Below are 14,126 nucleotides of genomic sequence, written 5' to 3'. Positions count from 1 at the left end.
CCGAGCTCCAAATGGCTCCCCCAGGGGACTCCATTTATACCCAGGCCCAATCTGACCTGTGCTCAATAGCGGCTCCCATTGCCCAAAGGCCCCAACTACTGCGAGGCCCTGAGAACAAAGGCAGCCAGGAGCTGCTGCACTCCAGCAGCCAAGAAACTCTGCTTTCATGGGGCGGGGGCACCTGCCACAATCCACCCCATGACTACAGCCATGATTTGGCTGGTTTCCTTGAAGTGGTGGTGCAGTCACCTCTTGCCTCCAAGGTTAAAAGGGAGTGCGGTCCTGGTGAGTCTCCATACTCGTTGTGGGTTGTCATCCCTAGATGATTATACAATCAAATCTTAAAAAGAAACAACCCTCCAACCATACAATGTATTGCACTCAAAATTGAAGGAAGCTGATTAACCATTCTAACAAGGAAGATTCAAACATATCCATTTAATGCCTAATATAGCAACAATTGCCTCAAGTCTCTTGCCACTTCCTTCATTTTTTGACCTAAAGTGGCATTAACACAATAGCACCGAGTTCAATGACATTCTTCTGAACGCTGCCAATTGCACAAGATTCATTCGCCACCACGTTGTCATCCAAGTCTTGATTGTCCATATGGATCCCCATGGCCAAGCAGGATGCCGAAGTCATCTGTTCCTCCAAGATCCTAACAAAAACCAGAACTAGGCCTCGGATCAGAACCCGGGCATCAAGTTAAAAATTAGTAATTATCTACCGGGCACTAATATGGTGAGTTCTTCCACCTTTCCCTAAGGCTTCCCAAGCATGTCGACAATGCCCATTAGCTTGAGGGTAATATGGTGTATGAAACGCCCACTTGATGCCTTGTGTGCCCATTCTTGGACCACCCCGGCAGTAAAGTGGCTCCTGTTACCTGATTAAATTGATTTGGGTGTTTCCTTCTCTATCTGCCATGTGTGGCAATAATGATCTCACTGCACACAGCGCTTCCTCGCAGTGAGAAACTGCCCGACTGCCACGGGGAGGAGGGGGGGGGGGGGGCGGTTTCCAGAGCTCTTAACCCCATCTCCGGGCGTGGTTTTAGCGAGCTTTTGAGCCGGTGCACAGCGAGCAAGTGTCGGCGAAAGCCATGCAAATGTCACCTGCCCCGTCCCGGGGGGGCAAAGCCATCTCTGCTCTGACAAAGGCCCCACAACGAGCCGGGCCCAGCCACGGCGGCTCCTGCAGGCCGCGCCCAGCCCGGCCGGGCCCTGCAGCTGACAAAGGCCGGGATGGGCATTCAGCCGCCCAGAATCGGCTGCTAATTGCCACCTTTTGTTTGGTTTGGGACTGGCCACACCGCAGAATGCTAAGGGCAATGTGTACGATTTATAATCTTTTTTCAGTAGCATGAATCACCTCAGAAATACCCTGTTTGGCAGCAGTTGGCAGCGGATATTGAGAGACACAGGGAACTGCCGTCCCCCTAACTCCAAAACTCCACACTGCCGTGTGGCAAACACCACTGTTCACCTGCCAAAACATCAAACCCGAATATTTTTCCTGTGTTCTCGAGCTCTGCCCTCCAGCCACGGCACCAGCTCGGAGATGTTACCAGTAGATTGCCCATGTCACACTGCCCGGGGTACCGCAGTGCCAAGGCCTCCCCCAGAGATCATTCCTTCCTCAATCTAAACCCACCCGATTTATCCCGGGGCGGTTTAAACTCTCTACCAGGAGGCTGCTCGGAGGCAGTTTCCGACTGACTGGCCGAACCCCCCGGCTTCCATCCTCACCCCCCCGGCTCAGCCCAGCCCATCTCTGGCCCATAAGTAACCAAATCATGTAACACTCCTGCCCACGTTAACACCCGCACGGAGGGCCGGGGGGTGGGGGCGTTTCGCTGGTCGCATTCAACAGCTCTTTGCACCCTTTCTCTGAGGGACTGGACATGGATCTTTATGGCACCCGGGAGCCCTCTGATGAGAGCTCTAAGAGGGCTGGGATCCACCGCCCCCCCTCACCCCCCCCAATGCCAGCCGCCATTTGTCCTCCTGCCAGCTCGGACAGTCCCTTCACCTTAACGGTAACAGGTTCCCCCTCTCCTTGGGGGTCCCCCCCCAGCCCAGTAAGCCACTCGTTACCGACTGGCTACCCGCTGGTTCATCACTTAAAAACACTCAGGGACCCCAGAAACCTCCCGCTTCGGCATCACTCAACAGAATTCGATCCCCCCGCCCCCGTCAAAGAAACTCTCCACAAACACTCGGTTTCAGTTTTCAGATGCACCTGCCACACCTTGCCACAGGACCATAAATGCTTTTTAGTTTTGCACATACCATTACAATCCTGTGGCTTCCCTTCTGATGTGCTATTTAAAATACTGACTTAGTTACTGGGTTAAAACCTCAGTCACGGTTGTACAACTCCTCTGTAATTCTCTCCTCCTTTTTTCATCCGTCTTTCTGTAGTGGCGTTCAATTTTCAGTTGCAAAGGTTATGAGTGCAACCACAGTACGGGTGTCATACAAAATAAAGCAATAATAGCACTTTCTACTCTGCACTGTACGGTTTCTCATAGCACATTTATCACCACAGCGCCTTCCAGAAATGCATCGAGCAATGCAACACGTACGTCTTACAGGGCACTAGGACTTTCACTCCTCCTCTGAGACAGACGGGCACAGAGGAGGGGAAGGAAAGCACAGCAAGCTCCAATATAGCTTTACATTAATTTTGACAACATTAAGAGTGATGCCACCTCTTCTCATTTATTAGATGGTGGGAGCATTTCCAGTCGCCAGGGCTGAAGCCACATCTCACCGTGTGCTGTAAAAGGTATTATTATTTGTGGTCATGTTAGAAAAATGTTCTTCTGCTCATTTTACCAGAATTGTGCTCATAAGTCATGAGTGTACGTGTCATTATCTACCCACAGCTGCTGTCCTCACTCATCCCTCAGGCAAAATTCAATCACAGCTTCTCATGAATAAAGGATTTGGGGTCTGCTCTGTGTCAGCGCAGTTGCAGGATCCGATTAAGCAGGATGGTGGTGCTGATGTGCTCCACTCCAGCAGAATGACCAGATAAACAGCATTCGTGTCCTCTCACTGTCAGGAGAGCAGCGCACAGCAGCTGGCCATTAGCAATAAGACGCTAGCAGTGACCTTCCACTTTGGTTACCAATCCACAGATAACTTTAATAAATTACCTTAAAATTATGTTTTGACCTCAAAAGTGAGGATTCGGAATATTTGGCAATTCAAACTCAAAGTTTGGTTCTGCCTGTAAGAAATTTATTTAATTTTCCATTTAATAAAAGCACAGTGTTGGGTTCAGAAGAGCTAAGGCATCTCTGAAAAATTAATGTATTTCCAGAAGCTTCATATTCACATGTCATGTCTTCTCGTTGCTTGACCCAGAATGAAAATATCCACCTCCAGGGAATTTCCCTGACCTGGAGATCAGGAGATATTTCTTCATGAACCTGTCCCAAGTCTTACTGCTCAATTTACTCCATCTCGCATGGAATGAAGAAACACTCACTGGGCCAGAGATCCTGGGAGACAGGATCAGGTCTTCCCTGTCCCAAATCGCCTCTGTGATCGTGGCCGTGGCACCTGGCTTATATGTGCAGGTGGGCACTGGGGGCTGTGACTAAATGAGCTGGAGACCATGAGATGCTCTTATTCTGGAAGTCAGAGAAAGAAACTTCATTGTGAAAGTGCACTGGAGATGCAAAACATTAGAGGTATTACAGTGTGTGAAAAGGTCAGTCTGTCCGAGACCCCTATTTCCAGGATGTACACTGAACTTTCACTTGCATCTTCCTCCCTGTGACCAAGAGCTTCCTTGGCTGGATGTTCCTCCCAGAGCTTCCAAAACCTCAATGGTCCCCTTCTCCCCTCCTCAGTGTGGGGAAGCAGGAGTTACATGGACCCAGTTGGTACTTAGGAGAGAGTGAGGAGAAGCAGCACGACAACAGGTCTGCGCTGAGGGAGTAGCTGCTCTGTGGCAAACCGATGGAATTCTGTTCCTGTCATCGATTGCAAGTTAAAAATAAGATTTGTGCCTTGCTTTTTTCTTTTGCTACATCTTCACTGTGCCTTTGTTTTAATTGGTGCCTCATCAGAACTGAAGGAAACCTAAAAGAGGGAGCTTCCACCAATAACAGGCTGGATGCTGACTCAGCTCTCACAGTTTATTTGGAGTTGGAGGTGAATCTCGTATCTCCACTGCTTTCAAAACTTCAGTGCTGTCTGTCACAGACTTAACGCAACTAAATGGGTGCGTGATAACGTGTTGGGAAATAAGAAGATACTCTCTTGACAACACTCTCCAGACAGGACAGTATCTAAGACAACGTAAAAATAAAGTTGAATTCCTGGTCTCAGCATTGCAAGGGCAAACCTGAAGAGTTGTAACACTATGCTACATTCTCAGGAAACAGTTTCTAGGTCAGTCCTGGGTTTTATTTTTCTGTCCAGCCAAACATGCCTGATCATTACAACTAAGTTTCGAAGTTGGCTGACTTGCCTTCCCACTGTGTTGCACACGTGTCCATGAGCAGAAGCCAGCAGCCTCTCATGAGAGCAGAGGTTTCTGCTACAATCCTGTCTCCGCTATACAGATATTTTTCCTGGCCCATTCTCTTCTCTTTGTAGAGATGGAGCGCTCTGTGCTAATGGCATATGTAAAGCAGGGGTTTTAACCGAGAAGAAAAGAGTTTCATCATAACTCTGGTCTAGCAGTTGTCTGGGACTGCCCTGTTCATGTAATGAAAGCTTTCTTGCCAAAAATCCCAAAGTACTTATGATTTTACCATAATGCTCTTACCTTCTAAACACTTTGAGCTGTTGCACTTTGCTTATTGCTCATTACTTGGCAATTAATCATCAGCCACCAGTCCTCTTAGCTAACCAATGCCAGTGACCGTTCCTCCCTTTTGCACACAGGTCAGCGTGTTACCAGCATTGGTTTGGTCACAAATCTGAAGCACAGCACCATATGAGCCGCTATGAAGAAAATGAACTCCATCCCAGACAGACCCAGCACATCTTGGTATACATCTTCCCAATTCCTCAAGACATTCATGAGTTTCTAATCCACATCAAGTTCCAATTCCTTTTTTAATGACTGTGTCACTTCAACAAGTTACTTCATATAAAAGAACCAGTGGAATTAGAAGTAGAAAGATATATTAGGTCATGCAATGCTTCTCCTTGCCAATGCAAAATCTGTTCCCTGGAGTCCACTTCCTAGAAACTTTTTAAATAGACCCAGATCAAATGAATTTTTAGACATGCGCTCACTGAATAGTTGCTCGGAGTTCAACATGTGAATCACAGCTGTATTATAACAGTCAAATAGGAATAATGTTACTGCAGAAATCCATATTTCTTCCTAGTTACTTGGCAAATCTTTTCTGGATTTAAGCAATTTTGAAGTAGCTTTGAGACCAAAATGCAATGTAATTCCTAAATCTGCACTCAGTAAATCAGGAGCCATTAAAGATGTGGTAGAGTTTTATTTCATTATGCATCAATGTTAAATTGTATCTCATGTTCTCATTTTTCTTCTGAAATACAATTTCAATATGGATTACTTGTAAAATAGAATGCATATGTAATTTTAAACATGGCTGGGAGTAGTTATGTTCACTCTGGAACAGAGCAGAGGATTCACACTTCAGTGGGAACACAAAGCTGGCGTAAACAGTCAATTTAGCTCCTATTCAAGTTTACTGTATTCTCACACAATACACCACTTTCCCTGAAATTGTAAAGAACTGATAGTTCAATTTTCTTCCTGGAACACTCATCATGCAAGATGAATAGAAAATGTAATAATGCTTTAAACTTCATTTACTTTTATCCACTTGTTTTGACTGGAAAGATTTTTATCATAAAAATGAGGTAACCGGCAGCACCTAAAACAATAGGTGCCTGGATAAAATATGATGCTGTTTGTTAACATTCTCAAATTAATTTGTGAATCATAAGATTTTTACATCTGATAAATGTCTACATATCAAGATTATTAGCCTATTAATAGACAAATTGGGTAGGTAGAGAAGCAGTCAACAAGGGCTTTTTCTCTTTTTCTTTCTTTCAAAAGTGGCATAAGCCAGAATGACTAGAGTATAATATAAATTAATAGTAATTGGAAAATTTTCAATACTAATTGACTAGAAATTGGATTAAAATGTTTAAAAAAACATGTCAGGCAACCATCAATGGAAAACCCTGTGGAACCTGTGATGTATTTCGTGCCTGTAGAGCATAAGCACAATTGACAGAAAGCCGTTGTGCATGCCAGCATGCTCAGAGAGCAGCGCTGCGCTAGTCCCACCGTAACGCTTGGCATCAAGGTCATAAGCTGCATCTCTAGGCTGGCGCTGCTTGTTTCACATGCAAGTCTCCATTTTGGCCCTTATTTAATAGATCCTTGGGAGGCTTTGAACCCAGTGAAGCCAAGCCTGGGGTACACCAGAGTGGGCCGGGGGCTCTAGAGCACTGATGGTTGTGAACAGGAGAGACCAGCAACAACCCTGACTCAAGAACGCACCTGAACTGCAGCATCTTATGGTGATTGTACTGAAAAGCACTAGTGCAGCAAACCACTTTGAGTGACAGCCCTTTCTCGGAGTCTGAGGAGCGCGTACATCCTTGGGCATTGCTGCTTACTTAACTGTTCAGGAATATTGTGCCACTAAGCTGAAATGCTCAGAACACGTTTTCTTCCTTCCTCCTCCGTGAGCTTTTGTCTGGGTCGGTTACAGCTAAAGCATCAAACAGGACTGGACATAATTCACTGGAGTTTTCAATGAAGATGCCCATGAGGTGATTTTACTTTGGTAAATGCATGTCTTAGTAATAACAGCCCATCATCAGCCATTATCATGTTTCTGATCGTAAATCTCTGAATATTTTCCAAAGTGATCTGAAGTTGACTTCATTCTCGCCTGTTTCTTTTCCGGTGCAAAAAACTGTGCTTGCGGGTGTGCTTTCTGTTCTGCACAGTGTCTGCGTACAGCTACAGACAGTGCTGCTGGGACTGCACCTTTCTACCTTGTATTAGCGAATGGCCTTTTTTAACACCTATAAGCTCTCCAAGTGCCGCACTCTGGTTTCCAAGTATTACTCTGCTTATTGATGACATTACTATTTCCAATGTCTTTTTAATTATCTCTCTTGTTCTCACTGATTTTTCTCTTGTTCAGAATCTTATTTTTCTCTTTAATTATTTTTCCATCATTATCACTGGAAGAAAACATCTGCTGCTCTTTAAAACACATCTTTGCCCTAGAACTAGATTGTATCTTGTACTTCCCTATGTCCTATGAGTCTTCTTTCCCTAAAACATCCATTTGCATCTTTTAAAACTTAAAACACTGAACTTTCTCCTTTTCAGGAGTCTCTGTCTTGTTCTTGTCACTTTTTTTCCCCAACATAATCGCTTCTTAGAGTAATTTGTGGGAAAGTTGCTTCTGCCATTATCTATAGTTTCAGCTTCCACGTGAAGCGTTGCATGTTTTTTTCTCCAAATATTAAGTCAATATTATATTGCTAGAACTGGAACACACTCACCGTACTAAATTAAGCCACTAAAACTCCTTCTCTTGCTCCTTTCTTGGTGGTGAGCTAGATGACTCCTGGGAGGTGTTTGGGGGCAGTGGCTTGTGCAGCTCTGCGGGGGGGGGGGTCCCTTTGCATGTGGGCAGGGTGTGTAAGGTCTGGGGTCACAAGGACAGCTCAGAGACACCCCACTCAATGGTACTGGGAAAAAGAGTTTTTATTCACATTCAGAACAGCAACAGATGAGCAGTGACAGCAGAAGCTGACACACAAGAGCACTAAGACCACCCCAATCAGAAGATGAAAATACAATCATTACAAATCTTCCCTTTCTCCCATTTCATTTTTGAATTTTGAAGTTTGCCATTCACAGCTGTGAATTTAATGGATAAATCCTTGCAGATGGCAACTGTGCCCGCCCTGAGGCTATAGCCCACATGCCACCCGTGGGCAGGCTCCAGCAGCGTGCCCCATGGCTCATGGAGATCCTGGTGAACCCCCTGAGCTGTGGCACATTGTTGCTCTGGGAGGGGAGCAGACGGTGGCTCTGCAGTGACACGCAGATGCCCGTTCTGCTGGCTCCTGGCACGGGGCTCCACAGTCACAGCATGTCCTGGCGCAGCTGCACAGGCCAAACGCTTCTTCTTGGAGTGTGCCATGGGTAGGGGGGTGAGGGAAAGGCTCGTTATGTTTCTGAGGGACAGGTTCAGTGCAGCCTCTGCCACCCAGGCAGACATTGTGCCTAGCACCCTGCACCAGGCAGGGGCTGTAATTTCCTAATTTCCCCTTCCCCACCCAGGAGCTGCTGCACTTCACAAGAGCTTGGAATGCTGGCAGAGATGCTGAGGACTAGGGGATGTGACTGAGGGGCTGCTGCTTGGTGCCTGCAAGTGCTCTGAGGAGACAGAGAGAAAATATCATCCCTTGGGGACTAGTTTAATGTTTGCATAGTCATTTGTTTGCAGCTCTGGGGAAAAAGACAGTGTTGTCAAACACAGGTACAGCCTGCACAATTATTTAGACCCAGTTATGAAAGTGAACCAAGTGGAGCACTCCTGCACCACTAAAGACTGCTTCCAAATTCTCTATCCTTCCCCAGTTTCTTATTTTCACTTGGTGACTAACAAAAGATTGAATGTACATACCACCTCATCACATGTGGCACTGAGGAAAATGGAAAGATTATCTTCTGAAGCACAACATTTAGGAATCTTTGAGGTCACTTAATTCAGTTCACTCTGTCAGAGAGTCTATTCCAAGAGATAATCAAATTTCATGCACAAATGTGTTTCCAGTGAAAAACTTTCCCAGAAACCCAGCTATCAGAAACTCTGATAGTTATAAAACTTCATGTATAACCATCAAATGTGTTCACAGTTAGTTTACACCCCTTCTTCTAGTGACAAAATTAGCCTCAACAACCACGTTTCTACCACATGAAATTGTCAAGCAACTTTTAGTACATTTAGATAATTTAAAAAAAAAAAAAAAAGGATATTAGTGTAGAAGCAGAGTTTCCTGTCTTAAACTCTGTTTCTTTCCTGTTCAAATTACCTTTAGATGCCTGTGCTAGCCAGAGGAGCACCTTTAACACCGACTCCTGGTCCCCCCATTTTTGTTTGCACAGAGGCATCGCTGACGCTGGCAGGTCTGGGGGTGCGTGGGGGTACCGGGGCAGATCACTCAGCGAGCTGGCACTGTCAGCTTCTCGTTGCGAGAGAGTGTGCTTTATAAAACTGAAGCATTGCCCATGTGTCAAGTCCTCCAGTGGTTTTCAATTTGCAACCTTTCTATTTCAGTGCAAGCAACTGTATTCTGTAATGGAAATCTTGCAGATAAGACTAATATGGTGCACAAGGTGATATGAGTTCGGGGTTGCGTGGGTTTTAAAGCATATATTTAAATCCATATGCCACATTCAGCCCACTGCTGTTCTCACGTGCCAGTTGCTGGCAGGGGCTAAGGAGTGGGCTCAGGGCATCGCTGTGGCACCAGCTCCGGATGTGCTGAGCTGGCGGGGGAGCTATGGTGCTACTGAAGTTAGAGAAAATCTTCCCCTGAGCATCTTCTCTGGGCTGCGATGTGGTACAATGTTTGTGTAGGAGGTTTGGGAATAAAAGGCCCCAGTTAGCAACTCATAAAGAATGGTACCTTTGTGTAAATCGATAAGTAAAAACTTGCAGACTGGTCCAGAACTTTTGTTTCTCTTTTCAAATGCACCCTTTTGTTAGCAATGTAATTATTTAATCTGTAATTCTCCAAGGGGTTGAAGCAGTAAGCAAATGAGACACATCTGAAGTCTGTGTTGCAATTCTTCACCACACAAAACACAGGATCTGTGGCGCAGCACAAGCAGAACTGGTGCATTGGACCAATATTCTGCTGGAGGAATCAACTGACACCTCTTAACAACCCCTATTCACAAGTGAATTAGGCTTTTCTCTTTGCTTGTTCACTTTTTATATTTTCTATTGTTCAGTGGTTAATGGATCAGCCAGTTTGGGAGGATGCCCTTCATTTCTGTTAATTGTGCTTACACACAATATGCAGTTGAGTCTGGCAGTAAACATGTACCAGCCTTACATTTCATTCTTGGACGGATATTGTAAACGTCTCCCTAAACCTCCTGTATGATTTGTTACCAACTGCATCTGCACCAGCTGGTGTAAGCAGAGCCGATGTGGGGACAGCTCCTCTGTTACAGAACCAAACCATTTATTTCCTTGCAATTCCAGCAGATGCAACTGCATTTTATAGGAACCCTGCAAGTACATTAATTGGGCTTTCCCAGGCTTCCTACACAAACACTACTGCTGACACAATTACAGCCCATAATGCTCAGCACCGGGACAAACATACTGCAGAGAACAGCTGGCTCCTAACCTGTGTCTAAAGAAAAGATGTGCTAGTCAGTACTTGTGCTCTGCACTGATTCATCGCCATCAGTATGGACCAAAAGAGAGTTAGAGAGAAAACTGCTCATCTGCCTCCCGCTGCTCTCGCACAGACCGATGCCGCAGGGATGGTCCATCCTGCAGCTTTCCAGCAGCAGTTAGCTCGTCCTTTCCAAGGATCCCAGACATGCATCCCTTTTTGGTACAGCTTTTGGCTGGAATGGCCGCTGCACAGTGTAATGGACGTGCCCTGCTGAGCATCTCGCTTTTTGTAACCTCCTGTCACTGGGCCGCTTTTAGGACTGCACAATTCCTCATCATTTCCTATCAGAACTACTTCAGAAGCCCTCTCAAAACTGCGACGGGGGAATGTCCTTGGTATTTAGAAAGGGACAAGGATATTAAGAGTGGGAATCAGGTGCTGGTAGCGTAGCAAGCTTGTTCCCTGTCCGTCTATGGGAATTAGGGCGGGAAGTGGGCACCTCCCTTGGGTCAAAGGAGCTGCGTCCTAGCAGACAGCCAGTAGACATCACCTGGTGACAGATAAAAACTCCCTGTAATTTTGGAAAAACTCTAAATTCTGGACCAAAACCAGAGGACTCTGAGTCTGAATTTCTTCACAGTAAGCCCTCTGACAGATCCAACTGTCATCCCCTGAACATAATTGAGCAAAACAAGGAATAGGACCATAACACTCTCATATCGATGAGACAAAATGAGAGTGGAGAGTAGAAAATGAGCAAAGAGAATATGAGGATTGGGATCTTCTGGCTTTATGGACCTGAACAAAGAGCTGTCAGGGCCTCGAGCACTGCAGGTTTGGCTGCCCGTGCTCCAGGCCAGCCCCAACATGGTGCAGCTGCAACCTGAGATGACACTGCTGGGAAAAAGCTGGGTGAGAAAGAGCTTTAAACCAGTCCAGCTCTTTCTTAACACTGATTTGCTTTCCTGTGTTTCCTTCACCCTTCCAGGTATTTATTTATCTGGCCCCAGGTTGCAGGGAAAGCCTTTGCTGCTATCATCACCACCAGCATTTTGGAAAACTGGGGGAAAAAGGATGGTGAAAAACTGAAGAAGACACTACTTGTTGGTAAGACTCAGTCTAGGAACTGAAATAGCAGGCTCTGTCGTTAAGGTTGCCTCATATTTACTGTTAACAACACCTCTTCAGTTGATTAAATACCAACAAACTGTTCTGCCCTGCAATTTTCACTGCTTCTGTTTGCCCCCAGATGACTCCTTGCCCTGCACATTTTAATAGTTTTAATGCTTTAGAATTTCAGAGTATGAATTAACATTTTGGAGCCCTGGAGTCAGAGACATATTTCTGCCCCTGAAATGGAGTTATATGGAGTAAATAGAGGATGACTAAGTAATTGTTAAAACTGAAACTGATTAAAAGTCTGACGTAAATAAATTTTGGATCAGACCCATGGAAACAGTTTGAAGGAGAGGGGATTAACAGAGAACTACAAATCTGACATTTCCTAATTTCTCGGTTCCTGATAGGGTTGCCACTTACACAAGTAGATCCTTGTGCCCTCCCGACCTTCCTTCCACAGCTGGTGATGGGATTTTGAGCGAGAGACATTCTTTTCCATAGACTATAATCCAGTAAAAAAATAGCAGACCACTGTAGGTTTCTTAATTTTCTAATTTTCAGTTATTTATTACATCATTTTTCCGTATATAAATAAGGGCAACAAAGATCATATTCCTAACTGGTAACGATGCACTTCTAAACTAGGCTAAAAGCTTTTTGCTGTCTTTTAGACTGCCAGGCACTGGATGAGAAACCTTCTCTTGGAATTGTCAAATGTTTCCATTTGAGCCAAAGACAGAGCTGGTCACACACGTAATCCTATTTGCATTTAAGGCCCATCCACATCAGTTCTTCTACAGGGGAAAGGGCAGCGCAGGAGTAGCATACCCATTCTAAAACCATTCACAGGGTTAAAAAGCAGCTATGAACTGAGAGTGGTTCTATTTAACGAAACAAAACAAAAAAAGAGTTAAAGAAAATGAACATCTGGCCCCTACAAGCGTGGCACTGAAGGCTGATCTCTTGCCCTGCCTTTCAGGCCAAGGGGCACCAGCCAGCAGGAGTTTGCCCTGAGCTTCAGCACCCAGGGGCCAGGCTCTGCAGCAGAGGCTGCCGTCACTGCTCCCTGCTTGGAGCATCCTACCCAAGAGATCCTGAACCAGGTTCTTACCCCGTCAATAACCTGATCCCTGAGTTACAAAACTGTATCAGGGGGAGGAGGGGTGGGAGGCTGGTGTTAAACATCATGGGAAGGGCTGTGAGCCCAGACATGATGCAATCACTTAATTGCATTTTTTTCTTAAAAGGGAAAACATAATGTATTGTGGAAATTCTGCTACCTTATACACCCCTTGACATTATGATAACAATTTTTCCACCTTTGAAGTAATCACAGCCCTTTTATCTGCATCATCACAAGAAAACAGCGTATTAAACCAAAGAGACATTTGTTCCCTGATACCTCACAGTGGGGGTAACTGATGGGAAAGCTCTCAGTGGAAACACACGCTCTCAAATATGTTATGAGTCCTTACTCTTTATTCTCACATGAGTTACAGAGTGCTTTTGGCTTTCTGGTCTTTGTATATACAACTCCGAATAAAATCAATTTAAAATCATGGAAACCTGAGAGAGTACCTCAGCTACAGAAGAAAGTAGAAGAGTCAGGATAAAAGACATGCTGAAGGCCACTGTGAATCTTCCGCTGCCATCAGGGGATATTGCACTGCTGGTTTTAAGTCTGTCATACTCATGTCTCTTTTGGTAAAAATCTCCTTGTAAAAGCGGTTCTGCTACGGCACTACCAGAATGAATCTTGTTCACTACGGCAGAAGATCTGTGCAGTTAAAGATGGTAGGAGAGCACAGACCCATCACGAACGTGAAACGAGCGCTTTGCTATGTCCATCTTTTCCCAGTGGACAAATCCTTTTATTGCCTTATGCCAAAAAACCAGAAGAGATGTGCCTCTGGTGCATTGTTTATGCTGCTTCATCATTTATTTTCTGTGCTACAACAGAAGCACTTCTCCTTTCCTAAACAACAGCTGTTGCAGTAAGGATTGCTCATGTACGAGATACTATAACATGGTGCTTACCGCTCACTTCTTGCCTACCTGTCACCTGACACAAATTTATCCTCTTCTGCCTTTGTCACATATAGGAAATCTGTAGCTCTAATTCTTTCTCATATGCTTGTTTTTCTCAGCTGTGACAGTTCTTCATCTGTTTTTGTGGGTTTTTTTCCTTGAACTTCATAAGCTACTAAATTGGCACATTCTCATATTGTGATTTAATTCTCCATGTCAGGGCTGTCACCTTTATAAATATTTCTCGTAAGTTTTATGGATCAGTGCATCAGCAGATTACTAGGAGGAAGAAGAGGAGTAAATTATCTTAGGATAAGTTGTTGAATAGTATTGTAACCGCTAAGGGTATAACCGGTTATGACCATATACTTGCATCGCAGTACCATCTGGAGGTTGTCCAGGGGATGGTGCATTATGTTAGGTGCTGCATAAACACAGACCTTGGTGGGTTATTTTAAAATGAGATGGAGTAAATGAAGTAGGAGGCTGGAACTGGGAAAAGAGTACAGAAATACCGGGGGAGGAAAGGAGATGCAATAGAGAAAGCACATCCTAAAAGGCACAAGGCAG

Source organism: Strix uralensis, chromosome 4, assembly GCF_047716275.1.
Source record: "Strix uralensis isolate ZFMK-TIS-50842 chromosome 4, bStrUra1, whole genome shotgun sequence".
Lineage (NCBI taxonomy): Eukaryota > Metazoa > Chordata > Aves > Strigiformes > Strigidae > Strix > Strix uralensis.
The sequence above is the reverse complement of the archived record's forward strand: the minus strand, read 5'-3'. Positions refer to the sequence as shown.